The sequence below is a fragment of the Arachis hypogaea genome, chromosome 20 (genome assembly GCF_003086295.3).
Source record: "Arachis hypogaea cultivar Tifrunner chromosome 20, arahy.Tifrunner.gnm2.J5K5, whole genome shotgun sequence".
NCBI lineage: Eukaryota > Viridiplantae > Streptophyta > Magnoliopsida > Fabales > Fabaceae > Arachis > Arachis hypogaea.
Window position 1 is genome coordinate 119520159 of NC_092055.1, and position 11442 is coordinate 119531600.

The 11442-nt window shown below is 40.2% G+C and overlaps 1 non-coding gene across 1 annotated transcript; it reads left to right on the forward strand.

Annotated features, from left to right (window-relative positions):
* The first annotated feature begins 2091 nt into the window (after positions 1-2091).
* LOC112787435 (small nucleolar RNA R71) lies at positions 2092-2199 on the forward strand. Its single transcript, XR_003194850.1, has one exon. It is a non-coding gene; the product is annotated as a small nucleolar RNA R71 (small nucleolar RNA).
* Positions 2200-11442: the final 9243 nt, after the last annotated feature.

Below are 11442 nucleotides of genomic sequence, written 5' to 3' on the forward strand. Positions count from 1 at the left end.
TAGGCATGTAAAAATGCCTTTGTATCCAACTCTGGGCGTTCAGCGCCAGGTTGGTGGCCATTTTGGGCGTTCAACGCCCATCTGTGTGCCATTTCTGGCGTTGAACGCCAGAACCATGCCTGTTCTGGCGTTCAGCGCCCAGAAGCTGCCCATTTTGGGCGTTCAGCGCCAGAACCATGCTCTGTTCTGGCGCTGAACGCCAGACAGATGCTCCTCCAGGGTGTGATTTTTCTTCTGCTGTTTTTGATTCCGTTTTCAATTTTTATATTTATTTTGTGACTCCACATGATCATGAACCTAAGAAAACATGAAAAATAATAATAATAGAGTTAGATAAACATTGGGTTGCCTCCCAACAAGCGCTTCTTTAATGTCAATAGCTTGACAGTGGGCTCTCATGGAGCCTCACAGATGTGCAGAGCTTTGTTGAGACTCTCCAACACCAAACTTAGAGTTTGGATATGGGAGTTCAACACCAAACTTAGAGTTTGGTTGTGGCCTCCCAACACCAAACTTAGAGTTTGACTGTGGGGGCTCTGGTTGACTCTGCTTGGAGAGAAGCTTTTGCTGCTTCCTCTCCATGGTTGCAGAGGGAGATCCTTGAGTTTTGAATACAAGGGAGTTCTCATTCCATTGAAGGACTATTTCACCTCTGTCAACATCAATCACAGCTCTTGCTGTGGCCAGGAAAGGTCTTCCTAGGATGATGGATTCATCCTCTTCCTTTCCAGTATCCAGGACTATGAAATCAGTAGGTATGTAAAGGCCCTCAACCTTTACTAATACGTCCTCTACTTGTCCATAAGCCTGTTTTCTTGAGCTGTCTGCCATCTCCAGTGAGATTTTAGCAGCTTGCACCCCATAGATTCCCAGTTTCTCTATTACAGAGAGGGGTATGAGGTTTATTCCTGAACCAAGGTCACACATAGCCTTAAAGATCATGGTGCCTATGGTACAAGGTATTATGAACTTTCCAGGATCCTGTCTCTTCTGAGGCAATGTCAGTTGATCCAGATCACTTAGTTCATTGATGAACAAGGGAGGTTCAACTTCCCAAGTATCAATGCCAAACAATTTGGCATTCAGCTTCATGATTGCACCAAGAAACTTGGCAGTTTGCTCTTCAGTAACATCCTCATTCTCTTCAGAAGAGGAATACTCATCAGAGCTCATGAAGGGCATAAGGAGGTTCAATGGAATCTCTATGGTCTCTAGATGAGCCTCAGAGTCCTTTGGTTCCTCAGAGGGAAGCTCCTTATTGATCACTGGACGTCCCAGGAGGTCTTCCTCCTTGGGATTCACGTCCTCTCCTCTCCTCACAGGTTCGGCCATGGCGCTTATGTCAATGGCCTTGCACTCTCCTTTTGGATTCTCTTCTGTATTGCTTGAGAGAGTACTAGGAGGGATTTCAGTGATCCTTTTACTCAGCTGGCCCACTTGTGCTTCCAAATTTCTAATGGAAGACCTTGTTTCATTCATGAAACTTACAGTGGCCTTAGATAGATCAGAGACTAGATTTGCTAAATTAGAAGTGTTTTGTCCAGAGTTCTCTGTCTGTTGCTGAGTTGATGATGGAAAAGGTTTGCTATTGCTACACCTGTTTCTTCCACCATTGTTAAAGCCTTGTTGAGGCTTCTGATCCTTCCATGAGAAATTTGGATGATTTCTCCATGTTGAGTTATAGGTGTTTCCATAAGGTTCACCTAAGTAATTTACCTCTGCTATTACAGGGTTCTCAGGATCATAGGCTTCTTCTTCAGAAGATGCCTCTTGAGTACTGTTGGATGCAGCTTGCATTCCATGCATACTCTGAGAGATCATATTGACTTGCTGAGTCAATATTTTATTCTGAGCCAATATGGCATTCAGAGTATCAACTTCAAGAACTCCCTTCTTCATAGGCGTCCCATTACTCACAGGATTCCTTTCAGAAGTGTACATGAAGTGGTTATTAGCAACCATGTCAATGAGTTCTTGAGCTTCTGCAGGCGTTTTCTTTAGGTGAATGGATCCACCTGCAGAAGTGTCCAGTGACATCTTTGATAGCTCAGATAAACCATCATAGAATATATTCAGGATGATCCATTCTGAAAGCATGTCAGAAGGACACTTTTTGGTCAACTGTTTGTATCTTTCCCAAGCTTCATAGAGGGATTCACCTTCTTTCTGTCTGAAGGTTTGAACATCAGCTCTAAGCTTGCTCAGCTTTTGAGGAGGAAAGTACTTGGCTAAGAAAGCCGTGACCAGCTTATCCCAAGAGTTCAGGCTGTCTTTGGGTTGAGAATCCAACCATAATCTAGCTCTGTCTCTTACAGCAAAAGGGAAAAGCATGAGCCTGTAGACTTCAGGATCTACTCCATTAGTCTTAACAGTATCACATATCTGCAAGAATTCAGTCAAGAACTGAAAAGGATCTTCAGATGGAAGTCCATGAAACTTGCAGTTCTGCTGCATCAGAGAAACTAATTGAGGTTTCAGCTCAAAATTGTTTGCTCCAATGGCAGGAATGGAGATGCTTCTTCCATGTAAATTGGAATTAGGTGCAGTAAAGTCACCAAGCATCCTCCTTTCATTATTATTATTTTCGGCTGCCATCTCCTCTGCCTGTTCGAAAATTTCTGAAAGGTTATCTCTGGATTGTTGTATTTTAGCTTCTCTTAATTTTCTCTTCAGAGTCCTTTCAGGTTCTGGATCTGCTTCCACAAGAATGTTCTTATCCTTGCTCCTGCTCATATGACAAGGAAGAATGGCCAGAAAAATGATAATAATAATAATAGAGATCCTTTATACCACAGTATAGGGATCCCTTTGTGAGTGGAAGAAGAGGGGGAGATAAAGGATGTGATGTAAAGGAAGAAATGCAACTGTACGAATGGAAGAGATGTGAGATGAGATGTTAGGATATGAATGAATAAATAGAATGAGATGGGAGGGAGAGAATTTTCGAAAATATTTTTGAAAAAGAGTTAGTGATTTTCGAAAATGGTTTTTGAAAAAGGTTAGTATTTTTTCGAAAATTAAGTTTTAAAAATTAAAATAATTAATAAATTAAAAAGAAATTTTGAAAAAGGGGAGAGATATTTTCAAAAATGAGAGAGAGAGAGAGTTACTTAGGTGGTTTTGAAAAAGATAAGAAACAAACAAAAAGTTAGTTAGTTAGTTGAAACAAATTTTGAAAAGATAGGAAGTTAGGAAGTTAGAAAAGATATTTTGAAATCAAATTTTGAAAAAGATAAGATAAGAAGATATTTTTGAAAAGATATGATAAAATTAGTTTTGAAAAAGATTTGATTTTTAAAATCACAATTAATGACTTGATTCATAAGAAATCACAAGATATGATTTTAGAACTTAAAGTTTGAATCTTTCTTAACAAGCAAGTAACAAACTTCAAATTTTTGAATCAAAACATTAATTGATTATGTTATTTTCGAAAATTAGTGATAAAAATAAGAAAAAGATTTTTGAAAAATATTTTTGAAATTTTCGAAAATAACCAAAAAATTTTGAAATAGATTTGATTTTTGAAAAAGATAAAATTTTCAAATTGAAAATTTGATTTGACTCATAAGAAACAACTTGATTTTAAAAATTTTTGAAAAAGTCAATCCAAATTTTCGAATTTGATGAGAGAAAAGAGGAAAGATATTTTTTTGATTTTTGAATTTTTATGAAAACATGAAAATTATGCAATGCATGAAATTTTTAGATCAAAACAATGAATGCATGCAAGAATGCTATGAATGTCAAGATGAACACCAAGAACACTATGAAGATCATGATGAACATCAAGAACATATTTTTGAAAAATTTTTAATGCAAAGAAAACATGCAAGACACCAAACTTAGAATTCTTTAATGCTTAGACACTAAGAATTCAAGAATGCATATGATAAACATGAAAAGACACAAAACAAAAAATCATCAAGATCAAACAAGAAGACTTACCAAGAACAACTTGAAGATCATGAAGAACACTATGAATGCATGATATTTTCGAAAAATGAAAGATGCATATGCAAGTGACACCAAACTTATAATGTGACTCAAGACTCAAACAAGAAACAGAAAATATTTTTGATTTTTATGATTTTCTAATTTTTTTGGATTTTTATTTTATATTTTTCGAAAATTATATGAAAAAGAAAAATAAGGATTCCAAAATTTTTAATATGAATTCCAGGAATCTTGCCATGTTAGTCTAAAGCTTCAGTCCAGGAATTAGACATGGCTCACCAGCCAGCCAAGCTTTCAATGAAAGCTTCAGTCCAAAACACTAGACATGGCCAATGGCCAGCCAAGCTTCAGCAGGTGATCGTGGATCAACAGCGGGTAGATCAGGAACAGTAGCAGGTGGATTAGCTCCAACTAGCTTACTCTTGATAACCAATTGCAAGCCTCAGTCCAAATGAATTTAGACATGGCTTTACAGCCAGCCAGGCTTCAACATATAATTACATGGGCTGGAGTGAATAGTTGAATACCAATTCCAAAGTAGTTTGGGTATGGCGTTACAGCCAGATATGATTCAACATATTTCATGAAACACTAGAATTCATTCTTAAAAATTTTGAAGCCATAGAATAATTTATTTTTTGAAAACATTTTTTTTCTTTTTTTTTTCTTTCGAAAACAAAAGAAGAGTTTTTGAAAAATTTTTGAAAACTTTTTGAAAAGAAAACGAAAAGAAAGTTACCCAATCTGAGCAACAAGATGAACCGTCAGTTGTCCAAACTCAAACAATCCCCGGCAACGGCGCCAAAAACTTGGTGCACGAAATTGTGATCTCCAGGCTCAAACAATCCCTGGTAATGGCTCCAAAGCTTGGTGCTTTGATCTTAATTCATAGTTGTCACAACTTCGATACAACTAACCAGCAAGTGCACTGGGTCGTCCAAGTAATACCTTACGTGAGTAAGGGTCGAATCCCACGGAGATTGTTGGTATGAAGCAAGCTATGGTCACCTTGTAAATCTCAGTCAGGCAGATATAAAGTGATAATGGTGTTTTCGAATTTAATATAATAGAATAGGGATAGAGATACTTATGTAATTCATTGGTGAGAATTTCAGATAAGAGAATGGAGATGCTTTTCGTTCCTCTGAACCTCTGCTTTCCTGCTATCTTCATCCAATCAGTCTTACTCCTTTCCATGGCTGGCTTTATGTGATACATCACCATTGTCAACGGCTACTTTCGGTCATCTCTCGGGAAAATGATCCAATGCCCTGTCACGGCACGGCTAATCGTCTGGAGGCATCACCCTTGCCAGTGGCTTCATCTTATCCTCTCAGTGAATAATATGCTCACGCACCCTGTCACGGCACGGCTATTCATCTGTCGGTTCTCGATCATGCTGGAATAGGATTTACTATCCTTTTGCGTCTGTCAGTAACGCCCTGCAATCGCGAGTTAGGAGCTCGTCACAGTCATTCAATCATTGAATCCTACTCGGAATACCACAGACAAGGTTTAGACCTTCCGGATTCTCTTGAATGCCGCCATCATTCTAGCTTACGCCACGAAGATTTCGGTTAAGAGATCTAAGAGATACTCATTCTAGCTTTATTTCATGTAGAACGGAAGTGTTTGTCAGGCACGCGTTCATAAAGGAGAAGGATGATGAGCGTCACACATAATCATCACCTTCATCACGTTCTTGGGAGCGAATGGATATCTTAGAAGAGAAATAAGAAGAATTGAATAGAAAACAGTAGTACTTTGCATTAATCTTTGAGGAACAGCAGAGCTCCACACCTTAATCTATGGAGTGTAGAAACTCTACCGTTGAAAATACATAAGTGAAGGTCCAGGCATGGCCGAGATGGCCAGCCCCCTAAACGAGATCAATAGTCTCCTAAGATGAATAATGGAATAAAAATGAGACCAAAGATGCCTAATACAATAGTAAAAGGTCCTATTTATACTAAACTAGTCACTAGGGTTTACATGAGTAAGTAATTGATGAATAAATCCACTTCCGGGGCCCACTTGGTGTGTGTTTGGGCTGAGCTTGAGTGTTACACGTGCAGAGGTCATTTGTGGAGTTGAACGCCAGTTTTTGTGCCAGTTTGGGCGTTCAACTCTGGTTTTGGATCCTTTTCTGGCGCTGGACGCCAGATTTGGGCAGAAGGCTGGCGTTGAACGCCAGTTTACGTCGTCAATTCTTGGCCAAAGTGTGGACTATTATATATTGCTGGAAAGCCCTGGATGTCTACTTTCCAACGCAATTCGAAGCGCACCATTTCGAATTCTGTAGCTCCAGAAAATTCACTTTGAGTGCAGGGAGGTCAGAATCCAACAGCATCAGCAGTCCTTTTTCAACCTCTGAATCTGATTTCTGCTCAAGTCCCTCAATTTCAGCCAGAAAATACCTGAAATCACAGAAAAACACACAAACTCATAGTAAAGTCCAGAAATGTGAATTTAACATAAAAACTAATGAAAACATCCCTAAAAGTAACTAGATCCTACTAAAAACGTACTAAAAACAATGCCAAAAAGCGTATAAATTATCCGCTCATCACAACACCAAACTTAAATTGTTGCTTGTCCCCAAGCAACTGAAAATCAAATAGGATAAAAAGAAGAGAAATATAATATAAATTCCAAACTATCAATGAAACATAGTTTCAATCATATGAGCGGGACTTATAGCTTTTTGCCTCTTGAATAGTTTTGGCATCTCACTTTATCCATTGAGGTTCAGAATGATTGGCATCTATAGGAACTTCAGATTTCGAATAGTGTTATTGACTCTCCTAGTTCAGTATGATGATTCTTGAACACAGCTTCTTTATGAGTCTTGGCCGTGGCCCTAAGCACTTTGTTTTCCAGTATTACCACCGGATACATAAATGCCACAGACACATAATTGGGTGAACCTTTTCAGATTGTGACTCAGCTTTGCTAAAGTCCCCAATTAGAGGTGTCCAGGGTTCTTAAGCACACTCTTTTTTTTTTTGCTTTGGACCTTGACTTTAACCGCTCAGTCTCAAGTTTTCACTTGACACCTACACGCCACAAGCACATGGTTAGGGACAGCTTGGTTTAGCCGCTTAGACCAGGATTTTATTCCTTTAGGCCCTCCTATCCACTGATGCTCAAAGCCTTGGGATCCTTTTTATTTGCCCTTGCCTTTTGGTTTTAAGGGTTATTGGCTTTTTGCTCTTGCCTCTTGGTTTTAAGAGCTTTTGGCTTTTTCTGCTTGCTTTTTCTTTTTCTTTCTAATTTTTTTTTTCGCCTATTTTTTTTTTCTGCAAGCTTTGTTCTTTGCTGCTTTTTCTTGCTTCAAGAATCATTTTTATGATTTTTCACATTATCAAATAACATGTCTCCTAGTCATCATTCTTTCAAGAGCCAACATATTTAACATTCTTAAACAACAACTTCAAAAGACATATGCACTGTTCAAGCATACATTCAGAAAACAAGAAGCATTGTCACCACATCAATATAATTAAACTAAGTTCAAGGATAAATTTGAAACTCATGTACTTCTTGTTCTTTTGAATTAAAACATTTTTCATTTTAAGAGAGGTGATGGATTCATAGGACATTCATATCTTTAAGACAAAGTTACTAACTACTAGTGATCATGTAATGAAGGCACAAACATAGATAAGCACATAACATAGAAAACGAAAAACAGAAGAAAGAAGAACAAGGAATGAATCCACCTTAGTGATGGTGGCGTTTCCTTCTTGAGGAACCAATGATGTCCTTGAGCTCTTCTATATCTCTTCCTTGTCTTTGTTGCTCCTCCCTCATTGCTTTTTGATGTTCTCTTATTTCATGAAGCATGATGGAGTGCTCTTGATGTTCCACCCTTAGTTGTCCCATATTGGAACTCAATTCTTCTAGGGAGGTGTTGATGTGCTCCCAATAGTTTTGTGGAGGAAAGTGCATTTGAGGCATTTCCGGAATCTCATGGTGATGAGCTTCTTGCGCCTCTTGAGCTCCATGACTGGGCTCTCTTGCTTGCTCCATCTTTTTATTAGTGATGGGCTTGTCCTCTTTGATGAGGATATCTCCCTCTATGTCAATCCCAGCTGAATTGCATAGGTGGCAAATGAGGTGAGGAAAGGCTAACCTTGCCATGGTGGAGGACTTGTCAGCCACCTTGTAGAGTTCTTGAGGTATAATCTCATGAACTTCCACCTCTTCTCCAATCATGATGCTATGGATCATGATGGCCCGGTCTATAGTAACTTCAGACCGGTTGCTAGTGGGAAAGATTGAACATTGGATAAACTCCAACCATCCTCTAGCAATAGGCTTGAGGTCCAATCTTCTTAGTTGAACCGGCTTGCCTTTGGAGTCAATCTTCCATTGAGCTCCTTCTACACATATGTCCTTAAGGACATGGTCCAACCTTTGATCAAAGTTGACTCTCCTTGTGTAGGGGCGTGCGTTCTCTTCCATGTATGGCAAGTTGAACGCCAACCTCACACTTTCCAGATTAAAATCCAAGTATTTCCCCCGAACCATTGTAACATAGTTCTTTGGATCCGGGTTCTTACTTTGATCATGGTTCTTGGTGATCCATGCATTGGCATAGAACTCTTGAACCATTAAGATGCCGACTTGTTGGATGGGTTTGTTAGAACCTCCCAACCTCTTCTTTGAATTTCATGTCGGATCTCCGGATACTCATTTCTTTTGAGTTTAAAAGGGACCTCAGGGATCACCTTCTTCTTGGCCACAACATCATAGAAGTGGTCTTGATGGGCTTTGGAGATGAACCTTTCCATCTCCCATGACTCGGATGTGGAAGCTTTTATCTTCCCTTTCCCTCTTCTAGAGGATTCTCCGGTCTTAGGTGCCATCAATGGTAATGGAAAAACAAAAAAGCTATGCTTTTACCACACCAAACTTAGAATATTGCTCGAAGAAGAAGAAGAAATATGGAGAGGGAGATGGAGATGTGGTTTCGGCTAAGGAGAGTGTAGAGGGGTGTGATGTGTGAATTTGATGAAGAATGGAGGTTTTTATATAGGGAATGGAGGGGGGAAGGTTTCGGCCATATGGGTGGGTTTGGGTGGGAAATTGGTTTTGAATTTTGAAGGTAGGTGGAGTTTATGAGGTAGGTTTATTGGGAAGAGTGGGTGGATGTGAGTGGTGAAGGTTTAGTGGGGAAGAGAGATTGAGGTGATTGGTGAGGGGTTTTTAGGGAAGAGTGTTTATGGGGTTGTGTGAAAGAGAGTGGTAAGAAGAAGTGAGTGGAGGAAGGTGGGGATCCTGTGGGGTCCACAGATCCTGAGTGGATCCTGTGGCGTCCACAGATCCTGAGTGGATCCTGTGGGGTCCACAGATCCTGAGGTTTTCAAGGATTTACATCCCTGCACCCCTTAGGCATGTAAAAATGCCTTTGTATCCAACTCTGGGCGTTCAGCGCCAGGTTGGTGGCCATTTTGGGCGTTCAACGCCCATCTGTGTGCCATTTCTGGCGTTGAACGCCAGAACCATGCCTGTTCTGGCGTTCAGCGTCCAGAAGCTGCCCATTTTGGGCGTTCAGCGCCAGAACCATGCTCTGTTCTGGCGCTGAACGCCAGACAGATGCTCCTCCAGGGTGTGATTTTTCTTCTGCTGTTTTTGATTCCGTTTTCAATTTTTATATTTATTTTGTGACTCCACATGATCATGAACCTAAGAAAACATGAAAAATAATAATAATAGAGTTAGATAAACATTGGGTTGCCTCCCAACAAGCGCTTCTTTAATGTCAATAGCTTGACAGTGGGCTCTCATGGAGCCTCACAGATGTGCAGAGCTTTGTTGAGACTCTCCAACACCAAACTTAGAGTTTGGATATGGGAGTTCAACACCAAACTTAGAGTTTGGTTGTGGCCTCCCAACACCAAACTTAGAGTTTGACTGTGGGGGCTCTGGTTGACTCTGCTTGGAGAGAAGCTTTTGCTGCTTCCTCTCCATGGTTGCAGAGGGAGATCCTTGAGTTTTGAATACAAGGGAGTTCTCATTCCATTAAAGGACTATTTCACCTCTGTCAACATCAATCACAGCTCTTGCTGTGGCCAGGAAAGGTCTTCCTAGGATGATGGATTCATCCTCTTCCTTTCCAGTATCCAGGACTATGAAATCAGTAGGTATGTAAAGGCCCTCAACCTTTACTAATACGTCCTCTACTTGTCCATAAGCCTATTTTCTTGAGCTGTCTGCCATCTCCAGTGAGATTTTAGCAGCTTGCACCCCATAGATTCCCAGTTTCTCTATTACAGAGAGGGGTATGAGGTTTATTCCTGAACCAAGGTCACACAGAGCCTTAAAGATCATGATGCCTATGGTACAAGGTATTATGAACTTTCCAGGATCCTGTCTCTTCTGAGGCAATGTCAGTTGATCCAGATCACTTAGTTCATTGATGAACAAGGGAGGTTCAACTTCCCAAGCATCAATGCCAAACAATTTGGCATTCAGCTTCATGATTTTACCAAGAAACTTGGCAGTTTGCTCTTCAGTAACATCCTCATTCTCTTCAGAAGAGGAATACTCATCAGAGCTCATGAAGGGCATGAGGAGGTTCAATGGAATCTCTATGGTCTCTAGATGAGCCTCAGAGTCCTTTGGTTCCTCAGAGGGAAGCTCCTTATTGATCACTGGACGTCCCAGGAGGTCTTCCTCCTTGGGATTCACGTCCTCTCCTCTCCTCACAGGTTCGGCCATGGCGCTTATGTCAATGGCCTTGCACTCTTCTTTTGGATTCTCTTCTGTATTGCTTGGGAGAGTACTAGGAGGGATTTCAGTGATCCGTTTACTCAGCTGGCCCACTTGTGCTTCCAAATTTCTAATGGAAGACCTTGTTTCATTCATGAAACTTACAGTGGCCTTAGATAGATCAGAGACTAGATTTGCTAAATTAGAAGTGTTTTGTCCAGAGTTCTCTGTCTGTTGCTGAGTTGATGATGGAAAAGGTTTGCTATTGCTAAACCTATTTCTTCCACCATTGTTAAAGCCTTGTTGAGGCTTCTGATCCTTCCATGAGAAATTTGGATGATTTCTCCATGTTGAGTTATAGGTGTTTCCATAAGGTTCACCTAAGTAATTTACCTCTGCTATTGCAGGGTTCTCAGGATCATAGGCTTCTTCTTCAGAAGATGCCTCTTGAGTACTGTTGGATGCAGCTTGCATTCCATGCAGACTCTGAGAGATCATATTGACTTGCTAAGTCAATATTTTATTCTGAGCCAATATGGCATTCAGAGTATCAACTTCAAGAACTCCCTTCTTCATAGGCGTCCCATTACTCACAGGATTCCTTTCAGAAGTGTACATGAACTGGTTATTAGCAACCATGTCAATGAGTTCTTGAGCTTCTGCAGGCGTTTTCTTTAGGTGAATGGATCCACCTGCAGAAGTGTCCAGTGACATCTTTGATAGCTCAGATAAACCATCATAGAATATATCCAGGATTGTCCATTCTGA